Genomic DNA, 15,472 nt, shown 5'->3' on the forward strand with positions numbered 1-15,472 from the left:
CAATACCTAGCCCTAATCCATCAGCTCCCTTCCGTTGAAGACCAACCGCAGCCCACACCCACCCACTGCTCCATCCCCACCGGGCACTAAAGAACTTCAGCGCGCCAAAACAAATGACAGGGAGGGACACAGGCCTGGCCTGAGGCTCCAGACTCCAACCAGGGATGCTTCCTCATTTTGGCTTCCAGAAATAGCCCCCGAAGCTGCATGGACAAACGTGATCCTGGCCAAAGCACACCTTTCCAAGCTGCAAGCTTACTGGGCCTACACCGGCACGCACTCCGACTCTCAAGAGCAGCAGGAGAGACTTCCCCTTCGCATGCCCTCAACGGTCTTTCAGCAGGGACCTAATTTGCGTAGATGACCCAGCTTATGGGCAGACACAGTGGACCCCCAGATAGGAGCACCTCGAATTCTGGAACCCTGGTGTGTGTTTGCATGCAGGTCAGAAGGGGACGCTGGCCCTCACTCCTCACTCTCCCCTACCCCCGAGAGATGAAACGTGCTGGACCTCAGATTCGATGAGGAGACGGTAGAGTGTTCTCACTCATTTTGTTCAGATTTTCCAAGGAATGCATACAAGGGTGTCACCATCGATCCAAGCACAGGCTGGGACGCTGCAGAACACAACCGGGCATGCCGTGGGGGTCTGAAGAGGAGAGATGACCTCGGAGTACTCCAAAACGCTGGGAAATCCACAGCCCTCAGGCCACTCAGAAAGAGCAACAGTCAATCCACTCTTGCAGCCATTTGGACCGTCTGAGGAAAACCTCATATCCAATGGCACATCATAGGGTGGGTGAAAGCCTACCTTCCTGAGTTAGCCAGAGCCACGCGTAGCAACATGCCCCCGTGTCATTTTTCCACTTTTCCTTAGCACCTGCAGTCATCAGCCAATGCGTAGGTCTTCTTCTCTTTGCCGACGGCCAGCCTTGTCCAGCATCTGCACCTGAGAACTGGACATAAATCAGGTATGCTTCAGAATTGGACCGGTGTACTCAGAGATCATGATTCATGAGAATTTTTACCTGGGCTTGAGCTCGGACCCTGCCTCCCAAGGACGTCTACCTTTACAGAGAACTCAATGTTTGTCTGACAGCACGACTGCAGTAAGTAAGGCGTGTACATTGGCCAGTACGTGAGAGGGTATATTTTTGTTTTCACGCATGTGCGCGTGTGTGACTGTTACTGCACACGACGACGTGCTTGTGGGCTTCTTTGTGTGCCTCTGAATCCGCATCTTGCTCTCTGTGTGTCCCTGTGGCCCTCTCCTGAGACCTCGAACCATAAAAGCCAGAGTTTATACACAGCGTCCTGGATTTGGACCCCCCACTGAATGGAGAAAGACGTCTTCAAGCTTCAACAGACTGAATGTGAACTTTGAAACCCAGGGGGGTTTCAAATGGGCCAAGGACTTCAACTATTCCACAGCCAAGCCTTCTGACCAACGCACAAACACCTGACGAGACCTGCTTTCCAACCGTGGGTGTAACATATAGATGGACCCAGAAATCCTGCAACCTAGTAGAATATGTAATGTGCACTTGGGGGCACTCCCATCATTTTTAGGAGCAAGGAAGCCTCCTATGGGCGGGCCGACCTGCGACTGGCTACAGGCAAGATGCAGCCCGGCACCTCTCAAGGGGCTAACGAAATTCGGCCCAACTGCCAATTGTTGCCAACTATGCCTAATCACTTTGCGAGGACCCATGGGAATGCCCACCACAGGAAGTGGTGGGCTTCAGTAACCAAGACCCACGTTCAAACCCCACTGCGGAAACTAGGCTAGCTTCCCAGGCACGTGTTGCCAGCATCCAGCCACCAGGTTTGGCGGCCCTGAACCCGGAGGAAACACTCAAATTCTTGACAGTGTTGTCCTAGGTGCCCTCCTCCTGCCCACCGGGTAAGACGAACCTACTGGAAGCCACAGACATCATTTAAACTCGGGGTCACTGTATACCAGGGATGGCAGAGCGCAAACACGACTGCTTTGATGACACTGACCATACCCCATGCATCCTGGCACTTCTTCACTGACAGAGTGACACTACCGAGAACCTCACAGAGATCAAAGGCACTCTCCCCGAGGACCACAGACCGATTTCCAATGGAAGAACTCTGCTTCGCGAGGGGACCTGCAAGCTTCAAAGGGCACAGTGGCTGTCCACGGCAGTGCACCTGGCATCGGAACACTGAACGCATCTCTGCTCCGCCAACGGACTGCTCCAGATAAACCACTAGCTATCCAAAACTCCTGCGTGCCACAAGGGCTGGCCGCATCATGCCCTCTCGGAGAAACACTTTCGCTTTGCACATTCCCAAACAAGGAAACAAAGTGGCCAAAGGGCATGTTCGCATAACCCAAATACCCCCAAGATGAGCGGCACAGACGCTTCAACATGTCCAACTTCTCGGCGTCCTGCAAGACACCCTTTGGGCGACATTCCTCCGGCAACGGGATCACAACTCTACGCAGGTTAAGTACGTAACCGCTTCCCCATGTACTGCCAAAGCCATCCCCTTCGTGGGCAGCTGATGCCAGCACATCACGAACAGGACGCATTCTTGGGAAGACGTGGCCAGCTCCTGCAACCCAATCATGACAGCCCATCCCACGACATCACACAGGACATGTCCTCATGATGCCTTGCCATCTTCTGCAGGCCAGCAGCCACCACGCAGGCTTCAATGCAGCACTCGGTCCTAACCCCACTCCACGATGACCCACTTAGTGCCAAAACTCTGTCAGGAGCTGCAGTGGAGTAGCCGACATGGGCAATACCTAGCCCTAATCCATCAGCTCCCTTCCGTTGAAGACCAACCCCAGCCCACACCCACCCACTGCTCCATCCCCACCGGGCACTAAAGAACTTCAACGCGCCAAAACAAATGACAGAGAGGGACACCTGCCTGGCCTGAGGCTCCAGGCTCCAACCAGGGATGCTTCCTCATTTTGGCTTCCAGAAATAGCCCCCGAAGCTGCATGGACAAACGTGATCCTGGCCAAAGCACACCTTTCCAAGCTGCAAGGTTACTGGGCCTACACCAGCACGCACTCCGACACTGAAGACCAGCAGGAGAGCCTTCCCCCTCGCATGCCCTCAACGGTCTTTTAGCAGGGACCTAATATGCGTAGATGACCCAGCTTATGGGCAGACACAGTGGACCCCCAGAGAGGAGCACCTCGAATTCTGGAACCCTGGTGTGTGTTTGCATGCAGGTCAGAAGGGGACGCTGGCCCTCACTCCTCACTCTCCCCTACCCCCGAGAGACGAAACGTGCTGGACCTCAGATTCGATGAGGAGACGGTAGAGTGTTCTCACTCATTTTGTTCAGATTTTCCAAGGAATGCATACAAGGGTGTCACCATCGATCCAAGCACAGGCTGGGACGCTGCAGAACACAACCGGGCATGCCGTGGGGGTGTGAAGAGGAGAGATGACCTCGGAATACTCCAAAACGCTGGGGAATCCACAGCCCTCAGGCCACTCAGAAAGAGCAACAGTCAATCCACTCTTGCAGCCATTTGGACCGTCTGAGGAAAACCTCATATCCAATGGCACATCATAGGGTGCGTGAAAGCCTACCTTACTGAGTTCTGACCAACGCACAAACACCTGACGAGACCTGCTTTCCAACCGTGGGTGTAACATATAGATGGACCCAAAAATCCTGCAACCTAGTAGAATATGTAATGTGCACTTGGGGGCACTCCCATCATTTTTAGGAGCAAGGAAACCTCCTATGGGCGGGCCGACCTGCGACTGGCTACAGGCAAGATGCAGCCCGGCACCTCTCAAGGGGCTAACGAAATTCGGCCCAACTGCCAATTGATGCCAACTATGCCAAATCACTTTGCGAGGACCCATGGGAATGCCCACCACAGAAAGTGGTGGGCTTCAGTAACCAAGACCCACGTTCAAACCCCACTGCGCAAACTAGGCTAGCTTCCCAGGCATGTGTTGCCAGCATCCAGCCAACAGGTTTGGCGGCCGTGAACCCGGAGGAAACACTCAAATTCTTGACAGTGTTGTCCTACGTGCCCTCCTCCTGCCCACCGGGTAAGTCGAACCTACTGGAAGCCACAGGCATCATTCAAGCACGGGGTCACTGTATACCAGGGATGGCAGACCGCAAACACGACTGCTTTGATGACACTGACCATACCCCATGCATCCTGGCACTTCTTCACTGACAGAGTGACACTACCGAGAACCTCCCAGAGATCAAAGGCACTCTCCCCGAGGACCACAGACCGATTTCCAATGGAAGAACTCTGCTTCGCGAGGGGACCTGCAAGCTTCAAAGGGCACAGTGGCTGTCCACGGCAGTGCACCTGGCATCGGAACACTGAACGCATCTCTGCTCCACCAACGGACTGCTCCAGATAAACCACTAGCTATCCAAAACTCCTGCGTGCCACAAGGGCTGGCCGCATCATGCCCTCTCGGAGAAACACTTTCTCTTTGCACATTCCCAAACAAGGAAACAAAGTGGCCAAAGGGCATGTTCGCATAACCCAAATACCCCCAAGGTGAGCGGCACAGACGCTTCAACATGTCTAACTTCTCGGCGTCCCTCAAGACACCCTTTGGGCGACATTCCTCCGGCAACGGGACCACAGCTCTACGCAGGTTAAGTACGTAACCGCATCCTCATGTACTGCCAAAGCCATCCCCTTCGTGGGCAGCTGATGCCAGCACATCACGAACAGGACGCATTCTTGGGAAGACGTGGCCAGCTCCTGCAACCCAATCATGACAGCCCATCCCACGACATCACACAGGACATGTCCTCATGATGCCTTGCCATCTTCTGCAGGCCAGCAGCCACCACGCAGGCTTCAATGCAGCATTCGGTCCTAACCCCACTCCACGATGACCCACTTAGTGCCAAAACTCTGTCGGGATCTGCAGTGGAGTAGCCGACATGGGCAATACCTAGCCCTAATCCATCAGCTCCCTTCCGTTGAAGACCAACCGCAGCCCACACCCACCCACTGCTCCATCCCCACCGGGCACTAAAGAACTTCAGCGCGCCAAAACAAATGACAGGGAGGGACACAGGCCTGGCCTGAGGCTCCAGACTCCAACCAGGGATGCTTCCTCATTTTGGCTTCCAGAAATAGCCCCCGAAGCTGCATGGACAAACGTGATCCTGGCCAAAGCACACCTTTCCAAGCTGCAAGCTTACTGGGACTACACCAGCACGCACTCCGACTCTGAAGACCAGCAGGAGAGCCTTCCCCCTCGCATGCCCTCAACGGTCTTTCAGCAGGGACCTAATATGCGTAGATGACCCAGCTTATGGGCAGACACATTGGACCCCCAGATAGGAGCACCTCGAATTCTGGAACCCTGGTGTGTGTTTGCATGCAGGTCAGAAGGGGACGCTGGCCCTCACTCCTCACTCTCCCCTACCCCCGAGAGACGAAACGTGCTGGACCTCAGATTCGATGAGGAGACGGTAGAGTGTTCTCACTCATTTTGTTCAGATTTTCCAAGGAATGCATACAAGGGTGTCACCATCGATCCAAGCACAGGCTGGGACGCTGCAGAACACAACCAGGCATGCCGTGGGGGTGTGAAGAGGAGAGATGACCTCGGAATACTCCAAAACGCTGGGGAATCCACAGCCCTCAGGCCACTCAGAAAGAGCAACAGTCAATCCACTCTTGCAGCCATTTGGACCGTCTGAGGAAAACCTCATATCCAATGGCACATCATAGGGTGTGTGAAAGCCTACCTTACTGATTTCTGACCAACGCACAAACACCTGACGAGACCTGCTTTCCAACCGTGGGTGTAACATATAGATGGACCCAAAAATCCTGCAACCTAGTAGAATATGTAATGTGCACTTGGGGGCACTCCCATCATTTTTAGGAGCAAGGAAACCTCCTATGGGCGGGCCGACCTGCGACTGGCTACAGGCAAGATGCAGCCCGGCACCTCTCAAGGGGCTAACGAAATTCGGCCCAACTGCCAATTGATGCCAACTATGCCAAATCACTTTGCGAGGACCCATGGGAATGCCCACCACAGAAAGTGGTGGGCTTCAGTAACCAAGACCCACGTTCAAACCCCACTGCGCAAACTAGGCTAGCTTCCCAGGCATGTGTTGCCAGCATCCAGCCACCAGGTTTGGCGGCCATGAACCCGGAGGAAACACTCAAATTCTTGACAGTGTTGTCCTACGTGCCCTCCTCCTGCCCACCGGGTAAGTCGAACCTACTGGAAGCCACAGGCATCATTCAAGCACGGGGTCACTCTATACCAGGGATGGCAGACCGCAAACACGACTGCTTTGATGACACTGACCATACCCCATGCATCCTGGCACTTCTTCACTGACAGAGTGACACTACCGAGAACCTCCCAGAGATCAAAGGCACTCTCCCCGAGGACCACAGACCGATTTCCAATGGAAGAACTCTGCTTCGCGAGGGGACCTGCAAGCTTCAAAGGGCACAGTGGCTGTCCACGGCAGTGCACCTGGCATCGGAACACTGAACGCATCTCTGCTCCACCAACGGACTGCTCCAGATAAACCACTAGCTATCCAAAACTCCTGCGTGCCACAAGGGCTGGCCGCATCATGCCCTCTCGGAGAAACACTTTCGCTTTGCACATTCCCAAACAAGGAAACAAAGTGGCCAAAGGGCATGTTCGCATAACCCAAATACCCCCAAGGTGAGCGGCACAGACGCTTCAACATGTCCAACTTCTCGGCGTCCCGCAAGACACCCTTTGGGCGACATTCCTCCGGCAACGGGATCACAACTCTACGCAGGTTAAGTACGTAACCGCATCCTCATGTACTGCCAAAGCCATCCCCTTCGTGGGCAGCTGATGCCAGCACATCACGAACAGGACGCATTCTTGGGAAGACGTGGCCAGCTCCTGCAACCCAATCATGACAGCCCATCCCACGACATCACACCGGACATGTCCTCATGATGCCTTGCCATCTTCTGCAGGCCAGCAGCCACCACGCAGGCTTCAATGCAGCACTCGGTCCTAACCCCACTCCACGATGACCCACTTAGTGCCAAAACTCTGTCGGGATCTGCAGTGGAGTAGCCGACATGGGCAATACCTAGCCCTAATCCATCAGCTCCCTTCCGTTGAAGACCAACCGCAGCCCACACCCACCCACTGCTCCATCCCCACCGGGCACTAAAGAACTTCAGCGCGCCAAAACAAATGACAGGGAGGGACACAGGCCTGGCCTGAGGCTCCAGACTCCAACCAGGGATGCTTCCTCATTTTGGCTTCCAGAAATAGCCCCCGAAGCTGCATGGACAAACGTGATCCTGGCCAAAGCACACCTTTCCAAGCTGCAAGCTTACTGGGCCTACACCGGCACGCACTCCGACTCTCAAGAGCAGCAGGAGAGACTTCCCCTTCGCATGCCCTCAACGGTCTTTCAGCAGGGACCTAATGTGCGTAGATGACCCAGCTTATGGGCAGACACAGTGGACCCCCAGATAGGAGCACCTCGAATTCTGGAACCCTGGTGTGTGTTTGCATGCAGGTCAGAAGGGGACGCTGGCCCTCACTCCTCACTCTCCCCTACCCCCGAGAGATGAAACGTGCTGGACCTCAGATTCGATGAGGAGACGGTAGAGTGTTCTCACTCATTTTGTTCAGATTTTCCAAGGAATGCATACAAGGGTGTCACCATCGATCCAAGCACAGGCTGGGACGCTGCAGAACACAACCGGGCATGCCGTGGGGGTCTGAAGAGGAGAGATGACCTCGGAGTACTCCAAAACGCTGGGGAATCCACAGCCCTCAGGCCACTCAGAAAGAGCAACAGTCAATCCACTCTTGCAGCCATTTGGACCGTCTGAGGAAAACCTCATATCCAATGGCACATCATAGGGTGGGTGAAAGCCTACCTTCCTGAGTTAGCCAGAGCCACGCGTAGCAACATGCCCCCGTGTCATTTTTCCACTTTTCCTTAGCACCTGCAGTCATCAGCCAACGCGTAGGTCTTCTTCTCTTTGCCGACGGCCAGCCTTGTCCAGCATCTGCACCTGAGAACTGGACATAAATCAGGTATGCTTCAGAATTGGACCGGTGTACTCAGAGATCATGATTCATGAGAATTTTTACCTGGGCTTGAGCTCGGACCCTGCCTCCCAAGGACGTCTACCTTTACAGAGAACTCAATGTTTGTCTGACAGCACGACTGCAGTAAGTAAGGCGTGTACATTGGCCAGTACGTGAGAGGGTATATTTTTGTTTTCACGCATGTGCGCGTGTGTGACTGTTACTGCACACGACGACGTGCTTGTGGGCTTCTTTGTGTGCCTCTGAATCCGCATCTTGCTCTCTGTGTGTCCCTGTGGCCCTCTCCTGAGACCTCGAACCATAAAAGCCAGAGTTTATACACAGCGTCCTGGATTTGGACCCCCCCCACTGATTGGAGAAAGACCTCTTCAAGCTTCAAAAGACTGAATGAGAACTTTGAAACCCAGGGGGTTTTAAAATGGGCCAAGGACTTCAACTCTTCCACAGCCAAGCCTTCTCACCAACGCACAAACACCTGACGAGACCTGCTTTCCAACCGTGGGTGTAACATATAGAAGGACCCAGAAATCCTGCAACCTAGTAGAATATGTAATGTGTACTTGGGGAGCACTCCCATCACTTTTAGGAGCAAGGAAACCTCCTATGGGCGGGCCAACCTGCGACTGGCTACAGGCAAGATGCAGCCCGGCACCTCTCAAGGGGCTAACGAAATTCGGCCCAACTGCCAATTGTTGCCAACTATGCCAAATCACTTTGCGAGGACCCATGGGAATGCCCACCACAGGAAGTGGTGGGCTTCAGTAACCAAGAACCACGTTCAAACCCCACTGCGCAAACTAGGCTAGCTTCCCAGGCACGTGTTGCCAGCATCCAGCCACCAGGTTTGGCAGCCCTGAACCCGGAGGAAACACTCAAATTCTTGACAGTGTTATCCTACGTGCCCTCCTCCTGCCCACCGGGTAAGTCGAACCTACTGGAAGCCACAGACGTCATTCAAACACGGGGTCACTGTATACAAGGGATGGCAGACTGCAAACACGACTGCTTTGATGACACTGACCATACGCCATGCATCCTGGCATTTCTTCACTGACAGAGTGACACTACCGAGAACCTCACAGAGATCAAAGGCACTCTCCCCGAGGACCACAGACCGATTTCCAATGGAAGAACTCTGCTTCGCGAGGGGACCTGCAAGCTTCAAAGGGCACAGTGGCTGTCCACGGCAGCGCACCTGGCATCAGAACACTGAACGCATCTCTGCTCCACCAACGGACTGCTCCCGATAAACCACTAGCTATCCAAAACTCCTGCGTGCCACAATGGCTGGCCGCATCATGCCCTCTCGGAGAAACACTTTCGTTTTGCACATTCCCAAACAAGGAAACAAAGTGGCCAAAGGGCATGTTCGCATAAGCCAAATACCCCCAAGGTGAGCGGCACAGACGCTTCAACATGTCTAACTTCTCGGCGTCCCTCAAGACACCCTTTGGGCGACATTCCTCCGGCAACGGGACCACAGCTCTACGCAGGTTAAGTACGTAACCGCATCCTCATGTACTTCCAAAGCCATCCCCTTCGTGGGCAGCTGATGCCAGCACATCACGAACAGGACGCATTCTTGGGAAGACGTGGCCAGCTCCTGCAACCCAATCATGACAGCCCATCCCACGACATCACACAGGACATGTCCTCATGATGCCTTGCCATCTTCTGCAGGCCAGCAGCCACCACGCAGGCTTCAATGCAGCATTCGGTCCTAACCCCACTCCACGATGACCCACTTAGTGCCAAAACTCTGTCGGGATCTGCAGTGGAGTAGCCGACATGGGCAATACCTAGCCCTAATCCATCAGCTCCCTTCCGTTGAAGACCAACCGCAGCCCACACCCACCCACTGCTCCATCCCCACCGGGCACTAAAGAACTTCAGCGCGCCAAAACAAATGACAGGGAGGGACACAGGCCTGGCCTGAGGCTCCAGACTCCAACCAGGGATGCTTCCTCATTTTGGCTTCCAGAAATAGCCCCCGAAGCTGCATGGACAAACGTGATCCTGGCCAAAGCACACCTTTCCAAGCTGCAAGCTTACTGGGACTACACCAGCACGCACTCCGACTCTGAAGACCAGCAGGAGAGCCTTCCCCCTCGCATGCCCTCAACGGTCTTTCAGCAGGGACCTAATATGCGTAGATGACCCAGCTTATGGGCAGACACATTGGACCCCCAGATAGGAGCACCTCGAATTCTGGAACCCTGGTGTGTGTTTGCATGCAGGTCAGAAGGGGACGCTGGCCCTCACTCCTCACTCTCCCCTACCCCCGAGAGACGAAACGTGCTGGACCTCAGATTCGATGAGGAGACGGTAGAGTGTTCTCACTCATTTTGTTCAGATTTTCCAAGGAATGCATACAAGGGTGTCACCATCGATCCAAGCACAGGCTGGGACGCTGCAGAACACAACCGGGCATGCCGTGGGGGTGTGAAGAGGAGAGATGACCTCGGAATACTCAAAACGCTGGGGAATCCACAGCCCTCAGGCCACTCAGAAAGAGCAACAGTCAATCCACTCTTGCAGCCATTTGGACCGTCTGAGGAAAACCTCATATCCAATGGCACATCATAGGGTGCGTGAAAGCCTACCTTACTGATTTCTGACCAACGCACAAACACCTGACGAGACCTGCTTTCCAACCGTGGGTGTAACATATAGATGGACCCAGAAATCCTGCAACCTAGTAGAATATGTAATGTGCACTTGGGGGCACTCCCATCATTTTTAGGAGCAAGGAAACCTCCTATGGGCGGGCCGACCTGCGACTGGCTACAGGCAAGATGCAGCCCGGCACCTCTCAAGGGGCTAACGAAATTCGGCCCAACTGCCAATTGATGCCAACTATGCCAAATCACTTTGCGAGGACCCATGGGAATGCCAACCACAGAAAGTGGTGGGCTTCAGTAACCAAGACCCACGTTCAAACCCCACTGCGCAAACTAGGCTAGCTTCCCAGGCATGTGTTGCCAGCATCCAGCCACCAGGTTTGGCGGCCGTGAACCCGGAGGAAACACTCAAATTCTTGACAGTGTTGTCCTACGTGCCCTCCTCCTGCCCACCGGGTAAGTCGAACCTACTGGAAGCCACAGGCATCATTCAAGCACGGGGTCACTCTATACCAGGGATGGCAGACCGCAAACACGACTGCTTTGATGACACTGACCATACCCCATGCATCCTGGCACTTCTTCACTGACAGAGTGACACTACCGAGAACCTCCCAGAGATCAAAGGCACTCTCCCCGAGGACCACAGACCGATTTCCAATGGAAGAACTCTGCTTCGCGAGGGGACCTGCAAGCTTCAAAGGGCACAGTGGCTGTCCACGGCAGTGCACCTGGCATCGGAACACTGAACGCATCTCTGCACCACCAACGGACTGCTCCAGATAAACCACTAGCTATCCAAAACTCCTGCGTGCCACAAGGGCTGGCCGCATCATGCCCTCTCGGAGAAACACTTTCGCTTTGCACATTCCCAAACAAGGAAACAAAGTGGCCAAAGGGCATGTTCGCATAACCCAAATACCCCCAAGGTGAGCGGCACAGACGCTTCAACATGTCCAACTTCTCGGCGTCCCGCAAGACACCCTTTGGGCGACATTCCTCCGGCAACGGGATCACAACTCTACGCAGGTTAAGTACGTAACCGCATCCTCATGTACTGCCAAAGCCATCCCCTTCGTGGGCAGCTGATGCCAGCACATCACGAACAGGACGCATTCTTGGGAAGACGTGGCCAGCTCCTGCAACCCAATCATGACAGCCCATCCCACGACATCACACCGGACATGTCCTCATGATGCCTTGCCATCTTCTGCAGGCCAGCAGCCACCACGCAGGCTTCAATGCAGCACTCGGTCCTAACCCCACTCCACGATGACCCACTTAGTGCCAAAACTCTGTCGGGATCTGCAGTGGAGTAGCCGACATGGGCAATACCTAGCCCTAATCCATCAGCTCCCTTCCGTTGAAGACCAACCGCAGCCCACACCCACCCACTGCTCCATCCCCACCGGGCACTAAAGAACTTCAGCGCGCCAAAACAAATGACAGGGAGGGACACAGGCCTGGCCTGAGGCTCCAGACTCCAACCAGGGATGCTTCCTCATTTTGGCTTCCAGAAATAGCCCCCGAAGCTGCATGGACAAACGTGATCCTGGCCAAAGCACACCTTTCCAAGCTGCAAGCTTACTGGGCCTACACCGGCACGCACTCCGACTCTCAAGAGCAGCAGGAGAGACTTCCCCTTCGCATGCCCTCAACGGTCTTTCAGCAGGGACCTAATGTGCGTAGATGACCCAGCTTATGGGCAGACACAGTGGACCCCCAGATAGGAGCACCTCGAATTCTGGAACCCTGGTGTGTGTTTGCATGCAGGTCAGAAGGGGACGCTGGCCCTCACTCCTCACTCTCCCCTACCCCCGAGAGATGAAACGTGCTGGACCTCAGATTCGATGAGGAGACGGTAGAGTGTTCTCACTCATTTTGTTCAGATTTTCCAAGGAATGCATACAAGGGTGTCACCATCGATCCAAGCACAGGCTGGGACGCTGCAGAACACAACCGGGCATGCCGTGGGGGTCTGAAGAGGAGAGATGACCTCGGAGTACTCCAAAACGCTGGGGAATCCACAGCCCTCAGGCCACTCAGAAAGAGCAACAGTCAATCCACTCTTGCAGCCATTTGGACCGTCTGAGGAAAACCTCATATCCAATGGCACATCATAGGGTGGGTGAAAGCCTACCTTCCTGAGTTAGCCAGAGCCACGCGTAGCAACATGCCCCCGTGTCATTTTTCCACTTTTCCTTAGCACCTGCAGTCATCAGCCAACGCGTAGGTCTTCTTCTCTTTGCCGACGTCCAGCCTTGTCCAGCATCTGCACCTGAGAACTGGACATAAATCAGGTATGCTTCAGAATTGGACCGGTGTACTCAGAGATCATGATTCATGAGAATTTTTACCTGGGCTTGAGCTCGGACCCTGCCTCCCAAGGACGTCTACCTTTACAGAGAACTCAATGTTTGTCTGACAGCACGACTGCAGTAAGTAAGGCGTGTACATTGGCCAGTACGTGAGAGGGTATATTTTTGTTTTCACGCATGTGCGCGTGTGTGACTGTTACTGCACACGACGACGTGCTTGTGGGCTTCTTTGTGTGCCTCTGAATCCGCATCTTGCTCTCTGTGTGTCCCTGTGGCCCTCTCCTGAGACCTCGAACCATAAAAGCCAGAGTTTATACACAGCGTCCTGGATTTGGACCCCCCACTGAATGGAGAAAGACGTCTTCAAGCTTCAACAGACTGAATGTGAACTTTGAAACCCAGGGGGGTTTCAAATGGGCCAAGGACTTCAACTATTCCACAGCCAAGCCTTCTGACCAACGCACAAAGACCTGACGAGACCTGCTTTCCAACCGTGGGTGTAACATATAGATGGACCCAGAAATCCTGCAACCTAGTAGAATATGTAATGTGCACTTGGGGGCACTCCCATCATTTTTAGGAGCAAGGAAACCTCCTATGGGCGGGCCGACCTGCGACTGGCTACAGGCAAGATGCAGCCCGGCACCTCTCAAGGGGCTAACGAAATTCGGCCCAACTGCCAATTGTTGCCAACTATGCCTAATCACTTTGCGAGGACCCATGGGAATGCCCACCACAGGAAGTGGTGGGCTTCAGTAACCAACACCCACGTTCAAACCCCACTGCGGAAACTAGGCTAGCTTCCCAGGCACGTGTTGCCAGCATCCAGCCACCAGGTTTGGCGGCCCTGAACCCGGAGGAAACACTCAAATTCTTGACAGTGTTGTCCTAGGTGCCCTCCTCCTGCCCACCGGGTAAGACGAACCTACTGGAAGCCACAGACATCATTTAAACTCGGGGTCACTGTATACCAGGGATGGCAGACTGCAAACACGACTGCTTTGATGACACTGACCATACCCCATGCATCCTGGCACTTCTTCACTGACAGAGTGACACTACCGAGAACCTCACAGAGATCAAAGGCACTCTCCCCGAGGACCACAGACCGATTTCCAATGGAAGAACTCTGCTTCGCGAGGGGACCTGCAAGCTTCAAAGGGCACAGTGGCTGTCCACGGCAGTGCACCTGGCATCGGAACACTGAACGCATCTCTGCTCCGCCAATGGACTGCTCCAGATAAACCACTAGCTATCCAAAACTCCTGCGTGCCACAAGGGCTGGCCGCATCATGCCCTCTCGGAGAAACACTTTCGCTTTGCACATTCCCAAACAAGGAAACAAAGTGGCCAAAGGGCAATTTCGCATAACCCAAATACCCCCAAGATGAGCGGCACAGACGCTTCAACATGTCCAACTTCTCGGCGTCCTGCAAGACACCCTTTGGGCGACATTCCTCCGGCAACGGGATCACAACTCTACGCAGGTTAAGTACGTAACCGCTTCCCCATGTACTGCCAAAGCCATCCCCTTCGTGGGCAGCTGATGCCAGCACATCACGAACAGGACGCATTCTTGGGAAGACGTGGCCAGCTCCTGCAACCCAATCATGACAGCCCATCCCACGACATCACACAGGACATGTCCTCATGATGCCTTGCCATCTTCTGCAGGCCAGCAGCCACCACGCAGGCTTCAATGCAGCACTCGGTCCTAACCCCACTCCACGATGACCCACTTAGTGCCAAAACTCTGTCAGGAGCTGCAGTGGAGTAGCCGACATGGGCAATACCTAGCCCTAATCCATCAGCTCCCTTCCGTTGAAGACCAACCCCAGCCCACACCCACCCACTGCTCCATCCCCACCGGGCACTAAAGAACTTCAACGCGCCAAAACAAATGACAGAGAGGGACACCTGCCTGGCCTGAGGCTCCAGGCTCCAACCAGGGATGCTTCCTCATTTTGGCTTCCAGAAATAGCCCCCGAAGCTGCATGCACAAACGTGATCCTGGCCAAAGCACACCTTTCCAAGCTGCAAGGTTACTGGGCCTACACCAGCACACACTCCGACTCTGAAGACCAGCAGGAGAGCCTTCCCCCTCGCATGCCCTCAACGGTCTTTCAGCAGGGACCTAATATGCGTAGATGACCCAGCTTATGGGCAGACACAGTGGACCCCCAGAGAGGAGCACCTCGAATTCTGGAACCCTGGTGTGTGTTTGCATGCAGGTCAGAAGGGGACGCTGGCCCTCACTCCTCACTCTCCCCTACCCCCGAGAGACGAAACGTGCTGGACCTCAGATTCGATGAGGAGACGGTAGAGTGTTCTCACTCATTTTGTTCAGATTTTCCAAGGAATGCATACAAGGGTGTCACCATCGATCCAAGCACAGGCTGGGACGCTGCAGAACACAACCGGGCATGCCGTGGGGGTGTGAAGAGGAGAGATGACC

General features: G+C 54.4%; 7 non-coding genes across 7 annotated transcripts; all 7 read right to left on the reverse strand.

The window, feature by feature from the left end:
* Positions 1-507: 507 nt before the first annotated feature.
* Positions 508-600, reverse strand: LOC132490148 (small nucleolar RNA SNORD116). The gene has a single exon (XR_009532507.1). It is a non-coding gene; the product is annotated as a small nucleolar RNA SNORD116 (small nucleolar RNA).
* A 2,683-nt stretch (positions 601-3,283) lies between these two features.
* Positions 3,284-3,376, reverse strand: LOC132490149 (small nucleolar RNA SNORD116). The gene has a single exon (XR_009532508.1). It is a non-coding gene; the product is annotated as a small nucleolar RNA SNORD116 (small nucleolar RNA).
* A 2,065-nt stretch (positions 3,377-5,441) lies between these two features.
* On the reverse strand, positions 5,442-5,534 carry LOC132490150 (small nucleolar RNA SNORD116). Its single transcript, XR_009532509.1, has one exon. It is a non-coding gene; the product is annotated as a small nucleolar RNA SNORD116 (small nucleolar RNA).
* A 2,065-nt stretch (positions 5,535-7,599) lies between these two features.
* On the reverse strand, positions 7,600-7,692 carry LOC132490151 (small nucleolar RNA SNORD116). Its single transcript, XR_009532510.1, has one exon. It is a non-coding gene; the product is annotated as a small nucleolar RNA SNORD116 (small nucleolar RNA).
* A 2,686-nt stretch (positions 7,693-10,378) lies between these two features.
* LOC132490152 (small nucleolar RNA SNORD116) lies at positions 10,379-10,471 on the reverse strand. The gene has a single exon (XR_009532511.1). It is a non-coding gene; the product is annotated as a small nucleolar RNA SNORD116 (small nucleolar RNA).
* A 2,064-nt stretch (positions 10,472-12,535) lies between these two features.
* LOC132490153 (small nucleolar RNA SNORD116) lies at positions 12,536-12,628 on the reverse strand. Its single transcript, XR_009532512.1, has one exon. It is a non-coding gene; the product is annotated as a small nucleolar RNA SNORD116 (small nucleolar RNA).
* A 2,683-nt stretch (positions 12,629-15,311) lies between these two features.
* Positions 15,312-15,404, reverse strand: LOC132490155 (small nucleolar RNA SNORD116). Its single transcript, XR_009532514.1, has one exon. It is a non-coding gene; the product is annotated as a small nucleolar RNA SNORD116 (small nucleolar RNA).
* Positions 15,405-15,472: the final 68 nt, after the last annotated feature.

This window comes from Mesoplodon densirostris, chromosome 4, assembly GCF_025265405.1.
Source record: "Mesoplodon densirostris isolate mMesDen1 chromosome 4, mMesDen1 primary haplotype, whole genome shotgun sequence".
NCBI lineage: Eukaryota > Metazoa > Chordata > Mammalia > Artiodactyla > Ziphiidae > Mesoplodon > Mesoplodon densirostris.